General features: G+C 42.7%; 1 protein-coding gene across 4 annotated transcripts in view; it reads right to left on the reverse strand.

The window, feature by feature from the left end:
• The window catches only part of LOC112586144 (opioid growth factor receptor-like), a 46,746-nt gene that overhangs the window by 24,087 nt on the left and 1,693 nt on the right, over window positions 1-20,966 (reverse strand). For 3 of the 4 annotated variants that reach the window (XR_006552137.1, XR_006552136.2, XR_003110519.3), the window contains exon 2: window positions 5,031-5,126. The exons of the other annotated variant lie outside the window; for it this stretch is intronic. The gene's annotated coding sequence lies outside the window, so the exon portion shown is untranslated. The remainder of the gene's footprint in view (window positions 1-5,030; window positions 5,127-20,966) is intronic. 4 annotated transcript variants of the gene reach the window in all.

Raw genomic sequence — 20,966 nt, forward strand, 5'->3', positions numbered from 1 at the left:
AGTCTATGGGGTTGCAAAGAGTTGGACACGACTGAGCGACTTCTGTGTTTGCATTGTATTCGTATAGCTGACTTACAACATGATGTTAGTTTCAGGTGTATAGCCCAGTGACTCAGCTCTATAGTGACCCAGGGATCGAACCCATGTCTTCTGCATTGGCATGCAAGTTCTTTACCAGCTGAGCCACCAGGGAAGCCTGGTGGGCTACAGTCCATAGGGTCATAAAGAGTCAGACACAACGGAGCAACTGAACACACACAGTCTGTGCTAAACAGTAGGTCCTTGTTGGTTATCTGTAACTTTTAATGAAAATTTCAAACACACAACAAATTTGAAAGAATGTTACAGTAAGCACCCATACACGCAAACCTAGATTCTACTATTAGTATTGTATTATACAGTGTGTTTGCTAAGGACTTATTTTTAAAATGAATATTAGTATGCTGTGGAATGACAAAAAGGACCACAAATTGATCCATAAACAAGATAATAAACTCTTGGTAGTTTTAATTCAGCAACTTCCATGAATATAATTTCTAATTTCCTTTCTCACCGTTCAGAATATTACTTTTCTACCTTTACCTCCAAGGATTTAGAACTTGTCTAATACTGAGCAATAGAACATTGCTGCCCATACAAGAAGACAGACATGGGTCAGAAGAGAGAGAAAAATCGGACAGGAAAGGAAGGAAAGGAAAGAGAAGGGAAGACCATTTGCTACCATTGATTTCAAGGAAGCCTTTAAAATTGCGTAACTTTTTTCCTCCCAAATTTTTGTGTTGTCCAAAGCAGGAGCATCTGCATAGTAGACACTGTTTCTGCTTCTGGGACAACCAGCCTCCTTTTCCTATCACCCTCAGTCTGATATTTGAGAAACTCCTATTAAGTGGAGTCCTGGGGAGAAACACCCATCCCTCACTAGACAAGGAGAAACAAAACAGTTCTCGTTCTGTCAGTAGGACACTGACACATGGACTGGGCTCTGCAAGTTGGTAATCAATTTCAGCAATCAATTTGGGTCTTGAGAGAATGATGCACTTATGTGGGGATAGAGGGCATAGTCATCACCGTTGCCACCTGAGCAGGCCAGCCCACACACGTCTGCAGTACCTTGTGCTGCAGTCTTTGGTGGTTATCTGTCCCTGGCTATCACTTTTTTCTACATCTGCTCTTCCTCCTCTTGTCATTTCTATGAACCCTAAAAACCCTTCAATAATCACCCTTTCCACCTAAGTTGCCACAGTTCAGTTCAGTCACTCAGTCGTGTCCAACTTTTTGTGACCCCAAGGACCACAGTACATCGGGCCTCCCTGTCCATCACCAACTCCCGGAGTTTACTCAAACTCATGTCCATTGAGTCGTGGATGCCATCCAACCATCTCATCCTCTGTCGTCCCCTTCTCCTCCTGCCTTCAATCTTTCCCAGCATCAGGGTCTTCAAATGAATCAGTTCTTCCCATCAGGTGGCCAAAGTATTAGAGTTCCAGCTTCGACATCAGTCCTTCCAATGAACACTCAGGACTGATTTCCTTTAGGATGGACTGGTTGGATCTCCTTGCAGCCTAAGGGACTCTCAAGAGTCTTCTCCAACACCAAAAAGTTCAAAAGCATCAATTCTTTGGCACTCAGCTTTCTTTATAGTCCAACTCTCACATCTATACATGACACTGGAAAAACCATAATTTTGACGAGATGGACCTTTGTTGGCAAAGTAATGTCTCTGCTTTTTAATATGCTGTCTAGGTTGGTCATAACTTTCCTTCCAAGGAGTAAGCATCTTTTAATTTCATGGCCACAGTCACCATCTTCAGTGATTTTGGAGCCCCCAAAAATAAAGTCTCTCACTGTTTCCCCATCTATTTTCCATGAATTGATGTGCCTGGATGCCATGATCTTAGTTTTCTGAATTCAGTCTTTAGTGTTTGTAAAGAGGTCTCTACCTGAGCCCAGTGGGCAAGACCAGGCTGCATTAGGATTTTGGACTTTAGAGTGATGGAAAGTTTCTAGTGGGTAAAAACTCTTTCATCACAGGACTATTATCAAGGGAGGCTGGAGACCTCCCTGAAAAAGAGTGGCAGTCCGAACAAAAGGATACACAGGAGTAAATGCCCCAGATGGTAAGGAGTCGAAAGAAGGCTGCTCAGAGTGGCTGACACATGGGAACGAGGACCTTCTCATTTTCCCATCATGCAAAGGCTCAGGACTCCAGGGAAACGAAGACAAGAGACACAGAGGCTATGACTGCACCTATCTGAGATTTCCAGGGACAAATGAAGATGCCAGTAGAGGCATTCCATGAGGCTCCTGTAAAGACTCCGGAGCTGTGTTTTTCCACTTCATGGAGCCAAAAAGAATGAAAAATTGATCATTATCGGTTCTTCTGACAGCTCCTGACTCCTCAACGCTCATCTCCAACATGTCAGGTGGGAAAATTCCACTCAGCCCACAGCCCCCACTCCCACCTTCAAGAACAGTTTCCTAACTCAAATAGGGGCTCTGTTTCAACCTAGAGGGGTAGGATGGGGAAGGAAATGGGAGGGAGGTTCAAAAGGGAGGAGATACATGTATATTTATGGCTGATTCATGTTGAGGTTTGACAGAAAACAACAACATTCTGTAAAGCAATTATTCTTCAATAAAAAAAAATAAATTAAAAAAAAGAATAGTTTCCTAAACATCACAGATAAGATTTTAACATGAAACTCTGGTTAAAAACCCAGCTTCCCCAACTCTGCCCCCAGAAGGCATGAATCAGAGAGTAGAGGTGAAAGCTGAGAATGATTTTTACCACGTTCTGCCTTATGACTCTTGTTATCATGGAAGTTTGTGAAACACCATTTTAACATCTCTTACCTGGTAAAGATATGAAGTAGATTCCTAGCAGGATTTCCCTGGTCATCTGTGGTATCATTACAGATAAAGGTGGTTTCAAGGGTGAGACTAGTGGTTCTTGATACATCCCAGCATCTCCTGGAGTCTACTGGGGGACCGTGACAGAACAGACCACTGGTCCCACTCCCAGAGTATCTTACTCAGAAGATCTTGGTTGGGGTCTTAGAATTTGTATTTGTGACATTCTTAGGTGAAGCTGAAGCTGCTGATCTTGGGCCACATTTTGAGAATGACTGACCCAGAAGTCTATAGGTATTCATTCACCTTATTATCAGTCACCTATATCACCAAAGGAAATCCCTCACACAATCAATAAACTGGTAGAAAAGGACAGGAGATTGTCAGTCAAGAATTGCATACCCTGAGGCACTAGAGACCGAGATTCTCCCTCCATTATAATATATCAAACAATAAGATCTAGAATCTCCAGTGTGGTCATCATGTGGACTCAGAGATGCAACGTGAATCCTAACCCTCTTTAAACTGAATAAAGTTGGAGGTTGTTGGGACATGGATACCTATACAGTGGTTGATGTTTCTATAGTACAGCCTTGGGAAACCCAAGGCAGAGTCAAAACAAGGAAACTGAGACAAGGACACCTGGGCCTTGGGACACATCCCTAGTGTCGGAAAGAGGACAGCTGACAGTAGGGGAGGTCATTCCGGGGGGGAGGGGACAACTGGGGAGAGTTGACAAAGCCAGGCTGGAGCATCCAGTTTGCTCTGCCATGCTCTGGTGGGATGCCACTAGGCATCGAGTTGGACTACAGAACCTAGTGCATATGGTCTACCATTGGGTGGATGGGAATTAGTTCAGTTGTGTCCAATTCTTTGTGACCCCATGGACTGTAGCCTGCCAGTCTCCTTTGTCCATGGAAATTTCCAGGCAAGAATACTAGACTGGCTTGCCATTCCCTACTCCAAGGGATCTTCCCAACCCAGGGATCCAACCTGCATTTCTTGTGTCTCCTGCATTGTCAGGCAAATTCTTTATCACTAGCACCATCTTGGACACCCTATTATTGGAATGCTTTGTAAATGCCTGATGATGCACTGTTCTAAGAGCTTTTCATGAAACAACTCCCTTAACACACCCCAGCCCCAATTAGCAGGTACTAATAACATTGACCTTTCCTGATTAAGGAAGTAGGGCACAGAAAAGCCAAGGATGCTGGTGGAAGACACAGGGCAAGTATTCAGTGGAGCCACATATCAAATCCAGGTCATGTGACTTCAGAGGCTCTTGGCTTACCTCAATGTGCCACTGCTGCTGGGCTGCTAAGTCCCTTCAGTCATGTCCGAAACTGTGCAACCCCATAGATGGCAGCCCACCAGGCTCCCTGTCCCTGGGATTCTCCAGGCAGTAACACTGGAGTGGGTTGCCGTTTCCTTCTCCAGTACATGAAAGTGAAAAGTGAAAGTGAAGTTACTAAGTTGTGTCCGACTCTTACAACCCCACAGACTGCAGCCCACCAGGCTCCTCCGTCCATGGGATTTTCCAGGCAAGAGTACTGGAGTGGGGTGCCATTGCCTTCTCCGAAGAGACTATGTAGTTCATGATTTATTGTTGTTTAGTCACTAAGTCATGTTCAACTCTGCAACCTCATAGACTGTGGCCCACCAAGCCTCTCTGTCCATTGGATTTTCCAGGCAAGAATACTGAAGTGGGTAGTCATTTCCTTCTCCAGGGGATCTTCCCAACCCAGGAATGGAACCCGTGTCTCCTGCATTGGCAGGTGAATTCTTTACCACTGAACCACCAGGGAAGCCTTATTTCATGATTATCTGCCACCTTTAAGTCCCCATTTTAGCCACCTTCTGTGGGGTCTTGAGGAGAGGCATGTAAAAGAAAAAAGATACTTTTCCTGGAGGAAGATGATCATCTAGTAAGACAGACAGACCCCTTACAGTTAACAAAACAGATGACAGGTAGAGACATCTATGTCCAGCTAAAGGCTGTGAGGCTGCAGAAGAGGGAATTGAGGGAGTAGATGGTCAATTCTGGAGACCCAGTTGATAGAAGCAACCTTCAATCTAGGCCCTAAATGGATTACAAGGGAAAAAGAAAAGTACTTCCAAAGTGGACACTTAAAAGAGAATATCTTAGTGGAAGAAGTACCTGATGCTGAAGTTCTCACCTCATTTTTCAGATTCTCCTTTGCTCTGCACCCCTCTCTGGTTCCTGCTACCACCATCCTGCTGGCCTCAGAGGGTAGTAATCTTCTTCAGATACCCTGGCCCAGACAGAAAAGACCTTTCTATTAACTCCCCACCATATAGCTGAGGCCAGGCTGGAATTAAAAATAATGAAAATCAATATGCCTTTTGCTGAATGCTCAGGAGCAGAAACAAGGAAATAAACAGTCCTATCATATCAAAACTTTGTCTAAGAGGTCTGCTCCTTCTGCATGGGATCCCTGGGGTAAGAGCATCAGCACTGACGCCTTCCCTTCCTAGACCTTGGTCTCCCTCGACTTAGGGGATACTATTTTCATCCCCGCCTGCTATCAGGACTCCTCAAAGTCTAGACAGGAGATGGACAATGGTCTTCCCTGGATCTGTGTGCCTGTCCTTTCAGGTCTGGCGTCGTGTGTTCTCACCCACCTTCCCTCTGAGTAATTAGAAGTGATTGACTTTCTCCTCTGGACTTTAATTTCTTTACAGCCTTTTAAAGAACACCATGGCTACCTTGTCTGAAATCAAGTCTGGATGGAACCATGAATTAACTGCAGAAATTTGATCCAGGCGTTTGACCTTTCTGTGTTTCTGTTTTTCTGCTGGCAAAATGAAGGGTTGGAATGAGTGGTTAGCTCAGTCTCCTTTCTGATCTCTCTATTATTCTAAGGCCATCTAACAGGCATGACTCAAATTGCTCGTAGCCTAAGTTTTTCTTCTACAGCGATACACTGGGGGAAATTGCCTGAACCTGAAAAGTCATGTCTAAGATCCCATTGCTTTTAAAGAACAAGCCTGGCTGAGTAGAATCTGGGCTTCTTGATTCTCTATCTCCATAGAGATGGTATTTAAAGTACATGAGGGGGGCTTCCCTAATGGTCCAGTGGGAAAGACTGTGCTCTCAGTGCATATCCAAAACCAGATCCTGAAATGCTGTAATTAGAGATCCCATGTGCTAAGACCCAGTGCAGCCAAAAAAAAAAGGGGGGGGTGGGCATTAGGTTTAAAGAAATCCAGAGCCCTTCCTATCTCTGGCAAGCTCAACTGCATGTAAAAACAGCATGGCTGATACAAACACAAATGCCCAATCATCAGCTTCCTCCTCAGGCCCCAGTATCCAGTCTCTGATATTATAAGCAGGATTCAAGTTAGAGTCATGACAACAAGCACTTTTGCAGGAACAAACAAGTTGGTATGGCTGGGACATGCCAATGGGCCATCAGGATATACATACAAACAACTCTGAGCTAAACACTGGTAGTCACAGTTTCCTTTTCATATGTGAAGATGTACACAGTTTTACTATGATGATGATAATGACAAGATTCATGTTCAAAGAGTAAAAGAACTCAAGTGAAAATAATAAAATGTTTGAGGTGACCCCACTGCTATCAGCGATATCTAAGATTGTGTGGAAATTCACACTATTGCCTGAAGGCTTTTTACCAGTAAGGATCTAGAATATCAGATGCTTGTCTTTTGGCAGGAGACCTAGGAGAACTAGACCTGGAAGACATAGATATAATAGAAACAAGATGGAGACACCTCTCAGTAAAAGTCTAGGAGGCAGCAAAACCAGGAACCCTGATCCAGTGAAGAAACAAAGTTAAGAGATCAGAATGCAGAAAGAAAAATCAGACTTGGGTACAGAAGCAAGGAATTCAAAGGCAGGAAAACAGAAGAGAGGACCATTGAATGAAATGAATTAGCAGAAGATCATTTGGACAAATACCAGAAAAAAAATCTTTATTATCTGAGGTTGGATATTAAGATGATTTTCTAATGTCATGGTAATATGGGACACAGGGTTCACAAAAGGTTCTATAAGTCAATCTAACCCACCAAAAAAAAGACAAAGGATGTGTGTTTTCTGGGTTTCATGATGGCCTGGGCTTCCAACTGAATTTGGTTTCATGATATATTAGCACATATCCTGCTACATATCTTTGAGTAACAATTAGCAAGAAACTTAGCAGCTTAAAACAGCATATTTTTATTGTTTTGCTCCAGTATTCTTGCCTGGAAATTTCCATGGACAGAGGAGCCAGGTGGGGTCACAAAGAGTGGGACACGATTGAGCACACACACCATTATTCTCTGGACCAGGAGTCCAGGCCTTACTTTGCTGGGTTCTCCACTTCAGAGTCTCATTTGAAAGCTTCAACCAAGGTGTTGGCCTGGGCTGCAGTCTCACTTGGAGTTTCGGCTGGGGATAAAATCCTCTTCCAGGGCCACATGACTGTTGGCAACATCACAACTGAGGCTGTGAGACAGACCTCAGTTTCTTGCTCAGTTAGAAGCTCTTCTCAGTTCCTCATCATGTGGCTTCCTCCACAGGGCAGCTCATGACATGCCCGGCTTCTTCAGAGCCAGTTAGGAGAGCCTTCTAGAAAGACGATGTTACAGTCTCATGTAATGCTACCAAGGGCATGCACATATGTTCCATCACCTTTGTCATATTCTAGTGATCTGAAGCAAGTTAGAAGACACACAGGCACTCAAGCAGAGGGAATTATGCAAAGGCACTATTAGAAGGTGGGGATCATGGAAGTCCCTTCGAGTCTGTCACCCGTAAATAGAGGTGTTGTTTATTGCTGGATCTCAGTATTCTTCCATTCTCTTTGACAAATTCAGAGAAGACACCACATGCTTGGCAGTGAACAACATCACACAGTTAAGTACAGGCTGCTGGACCAGACAATGGAGCTCTCTAATCATTCCTTAGTTGACAACACAAGGTTGTTTCCTTTCTCTTGGGTAATAGCTGAGTTTCCATTCCCAGAAATCTAAGCTTTCCTTTTCCCAAGTAGACAGAAACCACGAACCAGATGAAATGAGGTAAAAATTTAACAAGGAAAAGTATTAGGGTTGACATCTGAGTCCCTTAAACCTACCTCACAAGTCGGGGCACGATGTGGTCATAAAGACTCGTGAATAAAGCTTAAGGGATTTGATTGACTCAGTCTGAGTCAGCAGTGTGATGAAGCTGCCAAGAACAGCAAAGGCTGTGTTAGATGCAGTGTAATTAGTCCAGATGGGTGATTACTCCAGAGATGACGACCCTTTCTCACTCTGGGCTGCTCTGACCACACACTAAGACTGGTGCTGATGCCAAATCTCACATTCTGGAGGGGACATGGGTACATCGTGCTTAGTCGCTCAATCGTATCCAACTCTTGGCAACCCCATCGACTGTACCCTGCCAGGCTCCTCTGTTCATGAGATTATCCCAGCAAGAATACTGGAGTGGGTTGCCATTCCCTTCTCCAGGGGATCTTCCCAACCCAGGGATCAAACCTACATCTCCTGCATTGGCAGGCAGATTCTTTACCACTGAGCCACCTGGGAATCCCACGAGTCCATCTCTGCACCAAAAAAGTAGAACCTCTCAGGAGGCTGAGGAGGTGAAAGCATGAAAGATGATAAACCAAAAGGAACAAATTCCTGAATAGTGGACAGCACTGTTTTCAAACCCTAGAGGGCTGTCTTATGGACAGGTATGAGATGGTTTTATGGGAGTCCAAAGAAGAGCACTGATACCCTTAGTGGAAATTGTGGAGGATCAGAGTTCTGCTCAGAATGAGAAACATTTTTCAAAAGCCACAGCTGCCATAGAAGAGGTTAGATGTTTGTCACTGGAGAGCTTCATCAAGTCATTCAGTTATTCAACAAACTTTTATTAGTTTCTGCCGACAGCCAAGCACCAAACTGTGTACATAACCAACAAAGCAAATGCATTCCCTGTCTTCAAGAAAGGTATCTTGAATAAAACAAATTAATAAACAGTTTCAGTGACAAGAAGTATTCAACAACCTCCAAGCCTTAGATAGTCAGTTCTTACTGATGGCCCATGTAGGAGACCATAGCTTGGTGCCATGTGCATGCTCATTCTGGAACCAGAATGAAGGAACTTAGGACAAGAGAAGAACAAGAGTGATGTCATTGAAAGCTTCCCCTTAGATGAGGCTTGTCTACTCACATCCCATTGGTTAAAGCACGTCACATGGCCAATGCCAATGTCCATGGACTGCACCAAAAAGTACAGTCTTGCCACATAATGACACAGCAATAGTCAAGTATGTATAACCCTATACAGGAAGGTGGGAGCAATCAGTTCAGTTCAGTTCAGTCGCTCAGTCATGTCCCAGTTTTTGTGACCCCATGGACTACAGCACGCCAGGCTTCCCTGTCCATTACCAACTCCCTGAGCTTACTCAAACTCATGCCCATTGAGTCCGTGATACCATCGAGCTATCTCTTCCTCTGTCATCCCCTTCTCCTCCTGCCTTCAATCTTTCCCAGCATCAGGTCTTTTCAAATGAGTCAGTTCTTCCCATCAGGTGGCCAAAGTATTGGAGTTTCAGCTCCAACATCAGTCCTTTCAATGAACATTCAGGACTGATCTCCTTTAGGATGGACAGGTTGGGTCTCCTTGCAGTCCAAGGTATTCTCTAGAGTCTTCTCCAGCACCACAGTTCAAAAGCATCAATTCTTCGGCACTCAGCTTTCTTTATAGTTCAACTCTCACATCCATACGTGACTACTGGAAAAACCATAGCTTTGACCAGATGGACCTTTGTTTGCAAAGTAATGTCTCTGCTGTTTAACATGCTGACTAGGTTGGTTATAACTTTTCTTGCAAGGTGGGAACAATATCAGGGACAAAAACACACTTTATTCTTGAACTCAGTCTGTAGAAGTTGAGAGAACAAGATTTTGTGGACTATGTAACTCTTTGAAGGGGCTTCAAGGATGAAGAAGACTGTTTTCTTGACAGTCTTAGGCCAATCACTGTTCCTTTCCAAAATCATTCTATATTTACACATATACTTATATATAATAATACAGTGTGGATGTTTATAATTTAGTTAACTCTGGTCTAAAGGAGATGGTTTTCTTGCCTGGGGAGAGAAATGAAAAAATAAACAAACTTTCCACTCAAAAAAATCTCCAGAAATTTAAATAAGGTAAATGAAATTTAACAGTTGAGAAATTACAACTATGAAGAACTAGGTTAATCCAGGAATGAAACAGAGTGAATCAGGAAAAAAAAATATAAGAAGCTGAATTTAATTAAGGGACCAAGAAGGAAGATATTAGTAGCTGTTCTCTGTGAGGAATAATAAATGAAAGATTGTCATTTTTGGTTGTAAAGGCCTAAATTATGGTCTTATGCATGCTTCCCTCCTCAAAAAAGAATGAATTTAATTTATCTGTAAAAATTTTACAAATGGAAGGAGCCAAGGCAAGCTGACTACAGTTTGTTGATTTGTTTGTTTATAAGAAATTCTACTGCCTTGGCTACTAGAGGCAAATTAATTCCCAAATGGGGAGAAAAGAAATGTCCTTTTTTCGTAAGTATGGTTGGTGAACCAAGAGAAGTTGTTTGAGGCAGAAATGGGCACTGAGCCTAAAACACGTCATTGCTCACACTGCATAACTTCAAATACATTTAATTCCTGTGTTTGGGGAGTTTTTTTGTTTGTTTGTTTGTGTGTCTGTGCGTGTGTGTGTTCAACCTCCTGATGCAAAGTCATTCTATAAAAACTTTTGGAATCTTGGAATCAACATGCCAAATGCACCATAAAATGGCAGTGAGTTAACTGCTACTTCAGTAATTTTCAGTCAAAAACCACTTTGTTCTCTTCAGAGGAAAAACACAATTTTAATATTTTAAAAACAGTGTGGTGATTATAATAAAATCACAACCAGCATTTTCCTCTAAAGCTATGACTAGGGCCTTGGGTATGTCGCTCAGTCACATCTGACCCTTTCAACCCCACGGACTGTAGCCTGTCTGGTTCCTCTGTCCAAGGGATTTTCCAGGTAAGAATACTGAAGTATGTCCCTTCCCCAGGGGATATCCCCAGCCCAGGAACTAAACCCACACCTCCTGCATTGCAAGCAGGTTCTTAACCACTAAGCCACCAAGGCCCTAGTTGGGCCCAATTAGGGGTGACTAAGGTGAGTTCCAATCTTTCTGGATCTGTAAAGTAACTGTTTGCAAGGCAATGTTGGTAAATAGGAGTTTGAAGCCTCTTTGGAGTTCTGTGTCCACAATATGCTAGCCATGGGAACCTGACCGGTAACAAAAGCAAACGCTTACGGAGCACTTACTATGCGCCACTTACAGTTCTAAGTGTTTACATGCATTAACTCATATAGTCCTAGCAACAACAAGATGTAAAGTAGGCAGTATTGTCATTCACATTTGTAGGCAGGAAAACAGAAGCGTAGTAACTTGCCCCAAACATACAAAGATTTTCTATAAATCAATAAACACAAGACAATAGAAAAATGGGCAAAAGACATGAATAGGTATTTTATAAAAGAGGGACACATTGGGGTATGGAATTAACAGATACAACCTACTACATATAAAGTAGACAAGCAACAGGGTTATGTTGCACAAGACAGGGGGTTACAGCAATCATCATCTCGTAGCCTATAATTGAGTGTAACTGCAAAAATACTGATTCACTATGCAGAAACCCTACTCCTAAGTTTACAACAAACATAAATGTTTACATTTCTGCACCAGAAGGACACACACAAGAATGTTCACAGATGCATGATTTGGGAAAGTCCTAAACTGGAAACAACCTGAACGTCATCAACAGTAGGACTAAGACTCTTCCAACACTCACACAATATTCAGCAGTAACAGAGAATTCCATCTCCAAGCAATGGCATGGATGAATTGTATAAGCAATGTAGAAAACAAGGTCTGGGACTCAGAATAGTGATGCATGCTGGTATTTAAATCACATTCCGGTTTGCAAATTTAGTCTCTAACTTTAAAATTCAGAAGGGGTGACTTTGGGGAAGGAAGAGGGGGAGGATGTTTGATGAGGAAGAGGCCTGAAAGTCTCCTGGAGGTAAAGACCTACTCCTCCATCTAAACCCGCTTCTTCATTCCTGGCTCAAGAACCGGGTGAGAGTGAATTGCTTGACAAGTTGTCCTTCTTCAGACTTCCACGGGTCATCAGACAAGAATGTACTGGTCATTTTCTATATAAAGTAAATATTGAAGTATTACTAAAACTGATTTTTTAAAAATCAGAGACTAGGCCCCGGTTTGCACCCTTTCCTAAGAAATCAGAAATCCAAATATACAATAATGTTATGTTTAATAAAGTTAAACATAAACAACTTTAAATGCTATAGACTTAGAAATACTCTAGTACAACAAACTAGTGATTTCAATTTCATTTTTCATTTCAGTTATTATCTACCCAGTCTTAATCCAGGAATTGCCTTCAGGTAGTGGTATTATTGTTTTCTTTTTTTCTCTGTCTAATTTTCTGTGATTCTTTTCCAAATTAGCTATAATGAACAAGTATTACTTTATAAGAAAACAAATGCCAAAGCAAACTTTAAAATTTAGCTTAACCCTTACTACTGGGATGTGGAGGTTTAAAAACAGTATTTAGCCCTCACTTGTGTGTCATTGGTGGCCTGTATGCTTTTTTCTCCTCTGATCTGTTCAGTAAATTCAGTAGAGAATTTTGCTATTTGAAACGTCTACTGAAACCAAACATTATGTTACATGGATGTGGCCCAAATCCCACCTCTTTATGAAGGATTCTGTTCCCTGATTAGCTGATCTTTTTCTCTGAATCCATCAAACACTCTGAGGGTAGGGCTTCCCTGGTGGCTCAGTTGGTAAAGAATTTGCCTGTAAGGCAGGACACATGGGTTTGATCCCTGGGTGGGGAAGATCCCCTGGAGAAAGGAATGGCAACCCACTCCAGTATTCTAGCCTGGAAAATCCTATGGACAGAGGAGTTTGGCTGGCTACAGTCTATGGGATGGCAAAAAGTCAGACATGACTAACACACTTTCGCATGCATAAGGGCTTCCCAGGTGGTGCAGTGGTAAAAAAAACCACCTGCCGATGCAGGAGACTCAACAGTCTAGGGTTCAATCCCTGGGTCAGTAAGATTCTGTGGAGGAGGAAATGGCAGTTCACTCCAGTATTCTTACCTGGGAAATCCCATGGACAGAGGAGCCTGGGGTCGCAAGAAGTCGGACATGACTGATCATGTCTGACTGATCATGCATGAAGCAGCTGTGGAATGCATAGAACTTAGTGGTATCCATCTCTTGACTGATTAAATGATTTACTAATTAAGTACCTCAAAATTTGATTCCACAATTTTGGCTTTCTTTACTCTTATTATAACATATAACTGCAAAGGTCATGTGAAAATTACAAGAAAAAATTTATAATACATCATGTAGGGGTGCCATTTCAAAGATTCTAAGAAATAACATTGCATTTCACTGACTTTACATTTTTTACATCTTAATATTTATGAAACTGAGATTATATCACAATTGATAGCATCTCACCATTGTGATCCGCCAAGAAGTTGTCATGAGGCTGATGTCGCTGCCTGCTCGTGGATGGACTTGCCTGTTGCCGCATTTAGTGTGTGCTATGTACCAGGCACTTTCTGTGTAATAAGATGAGGAGGGGGCCATTTTCATGATTTTACAGAAGAAGAAGCTGAGGCTAAGTAACTCAGGTGAGATCACAGAGCTCATTCTGCAGATCTAGGATCTGAACCCTGGCAACCTGGATCTGGAATCTGCCCTCTTGAGGTTTGTCATATGTCCTGAATGTTTATTTTGGAAGAATTCACCTCACGTTCTCTTTCCAAGAATGAGTAGGGCCTAAAAGGTATAAACTATGAACCCAACAGACTTACAATAACCCCAGGAATTGACCTTGGCCATGGTTAACAATTAGAGCACAGGATGGTACATAAAGAGTGCTAATTATGGGCAGTTCTGGGGTTCAGCTCAATGAAACTATGAGCCATGCTGTGTAGGGCCAGCCAAGACAGACGGGTGATGGTGGAGAGTTCTGACCAAATGTGGTCCACTGGAGAAGGGAATGGCAAACCACTTCAGCATTCTTGCCTTGTGAGAACCCCATGAACAGTAAGTGAATTAAGATAAAGGGGAAAAGAGTTCATCAGTTGGGAGATTTTAAATCAACTTCTGTAAGTGGCATCCCTATTCCATGCCCATGCTGTAAAGACCAAGATGGACGTCAGCTAAATAAGTTCTTTATTACTGAGGGAAAAGAGATTGCAGAAATTTACCATATGAGAGCTAAGAGGGCTGCATAACTGAACCCCAGAACTGGGCACTTACCCAGAAGGGAAGAGACAGCCCCCAGCCAGAACAGACCTCTCTCCCATAGAGGTGGATCCCAAAGAGGCAGCAGAAGAGTCAAGCAGGTCGGACATTTCCTATAGGCATCTTGCTCCCAAGAGGAAGAAAGGCAGAGCTAACGGATAATCTGAAGATACACTACCCAGTTCATTCACAAGTAAGTCCATTCACTGGGCTTCAGTGGTAAAGAATCTGCCTGCCAATGCAGGAGATGTGGATTCAGTTCCTGGGTTGAGAAGATTCCCATGGAAGAGGAAATGGCAACCTGCTCCAGTATTCTTGCCTGGAAAATTCCATGGACAGAGAAGACTGGTGGGCTACAGTCCATGGGATTGCAGAGTCAGACACGACTGATTAACTGAGCACACACATACACACTGACACACAAGTCCATCCACTTCCCTATGCAGGCAGAGTGTCTCTACCAATCAGAACAGCTTCCAGGTAGAGTGAATCCAGAAGGGCAGGCTGAGCCCAGATAAGGAGCAAGAGCTGTGAAGGGCATTCAACCCTCCAAAGGATATGTGGACACCTTCCTGATTTTCAGCTCTGAGATGACAGGAAGTGCTATCCTGTCCACTCCTGTATCTCCAGGGCCCACCCCTGTGCCCGGCACAGATGAAGAACTAAAAACTACATGATGCTGGAATAATGAATGAATGACCACAGACACCAGAACGGAGATCTGAAGCCCTGTGTGAAATCAAGGGCAGCAGTGTGAGATAAAGTTTGCCAGCAATACATCTTCATCATAAATGTATGCAGGTTGAGAAAAACAATGACACTGAGAACTGAGCTTTTAAGCCTAGAGTTAGTTTACTAAATGCAATTATAACAGTATCATGAATATGGGATTTAAATACCTTATGGTTAATTCCTAGAATGTAAGTATCTTTTCAAGGCCTGAAGAGAACCCCTGATCTCTTCTTCATTTGGAAGAGGTAGACCATAAACTCCACTGGACTCTTCTTTCTTTGATGAAGTGAATACATGAAATTAAGCAAGGAAACAGAGATTATATCATGAGATAGGAGGACAAAAACATAGAAGGACTTGATGTTCAGTGCAGTTCAGTTCAGTCGCTCAGTCGTGTCCGACTCTTTGCGACCCCATGAATCTCAGCATCCAGGCTTCCCTGTCCATCACCAACTCCCGGAGTTTACCCAAACTCATGTCCATCGAGTTGGTGATGCCATCCAGCCATCTCATCCTCTGTCATCCCCTTCTCCTCCTGCCCCCAATCCCTCCAAGCTTCAGGGTCTTTTCCAATGAGTCAACTCTTCGCATGAGGTGGCCAAAGTATTGGAGTTTCAGCCTCAGCATCAGTCCTTCCAATGAAGACCCAGGACTGTTCACCTGGTCCTAAATTCAGCACTGCTGGCTGTATGCCCTTTAGGAACCTCCTTAACTGCTCTATATCTGTGCAAAATGAGGATAAGAGATATTCAGATCTCCTAGCACAAAGCTTATCAATAAACGCCATGATTTTTGCTTACCTCTTCATATCTCCACCTTATTTCTCATGCTGTCTAATACATTTTCCCAACTTTGTACCAGTTAGCCATTTTTAACATGGAATTCAAGCATGGTTTCATCTAATCAAAGTCACTCAGTCGTATCTGACTCTTTGTGACCCCATGGACTATACAGTCCATGGAATTCTCCAGGCCAGAATACTTGAGTGGATAGCCTTTCCTTTCTTCAGGGGATCTTCCCAATGCATTCCAGGCAGATCCTTTACCAGGTTTCATCGAGTCTCTGGCCTAAACTGTCTTTAGTCCACTTGTTTTGACATCTTCTGTGTCCTGGAGGTCAAACTTTGTTTCCATGGTGAGGTCTCTCATGGTCACAGGATAGATACAAAACAGAATTGAGGTATCATATTTGCAAGATAGCCATTTTAAAATTTTATAATAAATATTGTTACCAATATATTGAGATATGTCAACTTGATCATTTTAAATATCAAACGCTTTTTTTTTTCTTTTAGAGCTAAGTTGTCTGAGCTTCAAAGTGTTCTATAAAATACACATTACTACCATAAAGGAGAAAAAAAAAAAAATATATATATATATATAGCGAGCTCTTTCGGAGTGTCATTACAAACTCTTTTAAAAGAAAAGTATTATAAAAGTCAGAAAGAGAACTCACAAGCACCTTTCAAGACTTTTCTCATAGTTTTGATTCTATTTTAAATCTGGAATCAAAACAAGGCTCAGAAGTGAGAAGGCAGCCCTGCCGGTTTGCAGGGACAATAAGGCCACGCTCTGGAGGACTTCAGCAGGGACTCCAAGAGGAGAGAGCTGCTAGAAATAGCAAGGACTGCTTAAAGCTGCAAGTTCAGGGTAGAATGTAAGGGCGTGAGAATCATATTCCAAATGTTCCGTCGACCTTCCTGGTACACCGGGAACCTGAGCGCATGAGAATCGTCAGGCTGAATTGTAATTTTCCTCTTCTGCACATCTGTGAGCCCCTTTGGGGTTAGGGCTTACACTTTCTTCTTCTCTGTACATCTCCACCCAGGTACTTACCACCGGGCTGCTATCTAGGACGTACCCAGTAAATGTTTCCACTGAACTGACAGGGCTAGAGAGAGGTAAAGATCCTTTTTTGTTTTTTTTTTTTTCCCTGAAGAGTTTGAACCTCTCAGGATCCTTGAATAAGGCCTAAAAGAGAGAATCAGCAAGACCCGCTTATCAAAGCATCATCAGCTTTGGTCCCTGCAAACCTGAAATCAAAGAGAGTGCCACAATTTCCCGTGGCCCTGAAGTCTTTCTGGCACTCAGCAGGGTCTAACAATTTGAACAAGAGGACCACTTCAGGGCTGCAATATTGCAATTTCTGCAGCACTGATGTGTGTAATTTGGGGCAAAGCTTGACACAGGACCAGAAATAAAAGCAGCATGTTTTCTATAGTTGTTTATCCAACATAACAAATGGACCTTGAAGTATGAGTCTGGAATTGCGGTTTTCATACATACTCTGTGTGATCAGTCTCTCAGTCATGTCCGACTCTCGGTGACCCCATGGACTGTAGCCCTCCAGGCTCCTCTGTTCATGGGATTTTCCAGGCAGAAATACTAGAGTGGGTTGCCATTTCCAGGGACTTTTCCTGACTCAGGGATCAAACCCATGTCTCTATCTCCTGCATTGGCAGGCAGATTCTTTACCACTGCACCTCCTTACCAGAATCAATTAAGCATTCATCCCCAACAACATCACCACCAACAGAGGGCCAACCACTCCATTAGAAATCTTGAGGTTTCTTGTATCTCAAGGTACTTTCAGCGCCTTTCAAAAATATTGTAATTTCTTTTAAACTCCCAAGAAATACTGATTTGGGGGACCTCATAAAATATTTAAATAAATAAAAATAATATCAATGTATTCTGGAGAAGGAAATGACAACCCCTTCCAGTGTTCTTGCCTGTAGGATTCCATGGACAAGGGAGCTTGGCGGGCTACACAGTCCATGGGGTCATGGGGAGTCAGATCACAACTGATCGACTGAACACGCACACACATGCTTCTTTATGGCGATGTAAACATGCCATATAATTTTAATTTTTAATTAATTACAAAAGCAATATGGGAGAAGGATAGGTCCTATAAAGGCAAAAGTTAGAACTGAAACTTGTCACCACATGTGCCGTGAGTATCCAGTGTTACTAAGGGGATGAAAGTCCTGTTTTCAGAAAAACATCCCATAGTCTATTAATCACAGAGGCGTGAGTCATTTTCAAGGACACACAGATAAGGTTGGGAGTTGGACAGGCTGGTGGGGTAGGCAGGTGACAGGTGCGCTGGCTGGGAGAAATCACAATCCTACATATTTTCTGGATATGACCATCATTTTTCTATTCTCACAAGCCTTCTGCTCCAGCTAATTAGCAAGTCAAAAGAAATGGAAACAATTCTAGACCTCAGCACAATCAAATTAGAGGAGTTATTTGAGGATACCATTTTCACACAGTGCAATCACACTCCCTTTGTTTTGGTCAAATGAGTGAAAACTATCTTTCAAAGCGAACGCCCTCTCCTCTCCCAACCAGCTCTGTGCACAGCGGCATTTCATATCTGCTCTCATCCATTATACACGTGATCTTTTCTATGAAGACAGGGATGCACAGTCTACAATTAAACACACCCATCCAGCTTTCTCTACAACAAGGGCATTTTAAAAGTACATTGACTTTTAAGGTGATTCAGCACTGAAAGCCATTAGTGCATCATCTAAATCAAGACTTGGAAAGTTTATTAAAATTGGATTTTTAACCTGATCCCAATTTCCTCTGCTTATAAAGAATCCCATTGGACTCCTTAATATTCATGCTATTAACCTGAAAGTTTCAAATGGCCATTAAGGGAGGAAAGGCTGAGGCTGTACAGGGGAGCCTTACAGATAAAATCAGGTTGAGCTCAGGAAGGTAGAGTGACTCTGAGTCCTCGACGTCATCCGAGGAAGCAAGCCCTCTCTTTCTCTCTCTCTCTCTAATTCTCCTTCTCCTGACCTCTCTTCCATCATACATTTGAGGAAAAGTAGAAAACCAGAGATAACAAAAGCAAACATAAACTATTCAAGTACAGAAAGCACAGGGCTAGGAATCTTTTTCATGGCAAATAGATGGGAAAAAATGGAAAGTGGCAGATTTAATTTTCTTGGGCTCCAAAATCACTGTAGATGGTGACGGCAGCCATGAAATTAAAAGATGCTTGCTCCTTGGAAGAAAAGCTATGACAATCCTAGATAACGTATTAAAAAAACAGAGATATCACTTTGCCGACAAAGATCCATATAGTCAAAGCTGTGATTTTTCAAGTAGTCATGTATGGATGTGAGAGTTGGACCACAAAGAAGGCTGAGCACCAAAGAACCGATGCTTTGGAACTATGGTGGTGGAGAAGACTCTTGAGAGTGCCTTAGACTGCAAGGAGATCAAGCTAGTCAACCCAAAAGGAAGTGTTAGTCACTCAGTCATGTCCAATTCTTTGTGAGCCCATGGGTTGTAGTCCACCAGATTCCTCTGTCCATGGAATTCTGTAGGCAAGGATACTGAAGTGGGTAGACATTCCCTTCTCCAGGGGATCATCCTGATCTAGGGATCAAACCTGGATCTCCCACATTGCAGGCAGATTCCTGAGCCATCAGGGAAGCCAGGAAATCAACCCTGAATATTCATTGGATGGACTGATGCTAAAGCAGAAACTCTAATCCTTTGGTCACTTGATGCAAAAAGCCAACTGATTGGAAAAGACTCTGATGCTGGGACTAAGGGCAAGAGGAGAAGGGGATGACAGAGGATGAGATGGTTGGTTGACATCACCAACTCAATGGACATGAGTTTGAGCAAACTCTGGGAGATGGTGAAGGACGGGGAAGCCTGGGGTGCTGCAGTCCATGGGGTTGCAAAGAGTCAGACAGGACTTAGTGAGTGAACAACAATAACAGCAACAAAGATGCTAAATAAGAACAAAGTAACCAGTGAATACTTTCTTATTTACCTAAGCATAAGAATATTGATCACTGATCAATGAATGCTGGCCAAAATCAAAAAAGAGAGAGAAGCTAAAACACCAATCCTTGACAGTGGCCAGATCTGTCTGGAGTCATTTGGGGAAAGAGAAGTTTGTGACCGAGTCTCAGGGCTGCAGCCTGAGGTTCTAGTTCCCTTTTGGGGCTCGTAGTGGGGAACTAAGTAGATCAGTTAACCGGACTTTGGCTCCCAGGGTACAAATGGAATCACCGCCAGTCTCACTTTGCATCTCACAAATGAGTTGTGAAATCCAGACTGTGGGCCCAAAGGCACTTTGAACTCTTAAGGAAAAGCAATCATACCTACTTAGGACATCAAAGTGGCTCCCTATTTTGAAGAACTTGTGATCTGCGCTGGGCTTAGCTGCTGGTAGGAGCTTAAGGACTCCAGTACTTGGCAAGGGTATATTTGAAAATACCATTTGACCTGCACAACCTCATCATACATGATTTTATAGGGGTTCATCGAATGAGGCAGGAAAAGTACTTTTTTTTAGAAGCTAATGCAAATTTGAATGTTAAGGCTTTTCAAAGAGAGGCTTTAAACTGACTTTGTTTTTTTCCAGGTTTATTGAGATGTAACGGACATACATCACTTTAAGTTTAAGGCATACAGCCTTCTGGTTTGATTTACATCTGTTGTGATATGATTATGACAATGAGTTCAGCCAACAGACACCTTCTCACATAAACCCAACAAAAGGGAAGAAAAGAAGAAAAGAAAAAAGTCTCTTTGTGATGAGAACTCTTGGGATTTACTCTTGGGATTTATTAGCAACTTTCCTATATACCATACAACAGTGTCAGCTATAGTCATTATGATGTACATTATACCTCTGATATTTATCTTTTATCTGGAAGCTTGTACTTTTTTACTAGCTTCCTCCACACCCAGCCCCCAACCACAAGTTTGATTAAAATGACTTTTTAAAATACATACGTGTGTGTGCGTGTGTTCAGTGGCTCAGTCATGTTTGACCCTCTGCAGTCCCATGGACTGCAGCCCACCAGGCTCTTCTGTCCATAGAATTTTCCCGGCAAGACTATTGGAGTGGGTTGCCATTTCCTTGGGCTTCCCAGGTGGTACTGATGGTAAAGAACCCACCTACCAATGCAGGAGATGTAAGAGAGGACTGTTAGATCCCTGGGCCAGGAAGACTCCCTCCAGCAGGAAATGGCA

Source organism: Bubalus bubalis, chromosome 7 (genome assembly GCF_019923935.1).
Source record: "Bubalus bubalis isolate 160015118507 breed Murrah chromosome 7, NDDB_SH_1, whole genome shotgun sequence".
Classification (NCBI taxonomy): domain Eukaryota; kingdom Metazoa; phylum Chordata; class Mammalia; order Artiodactyla; family Bovidae; genus Bubalus; species Bubalus bubalis.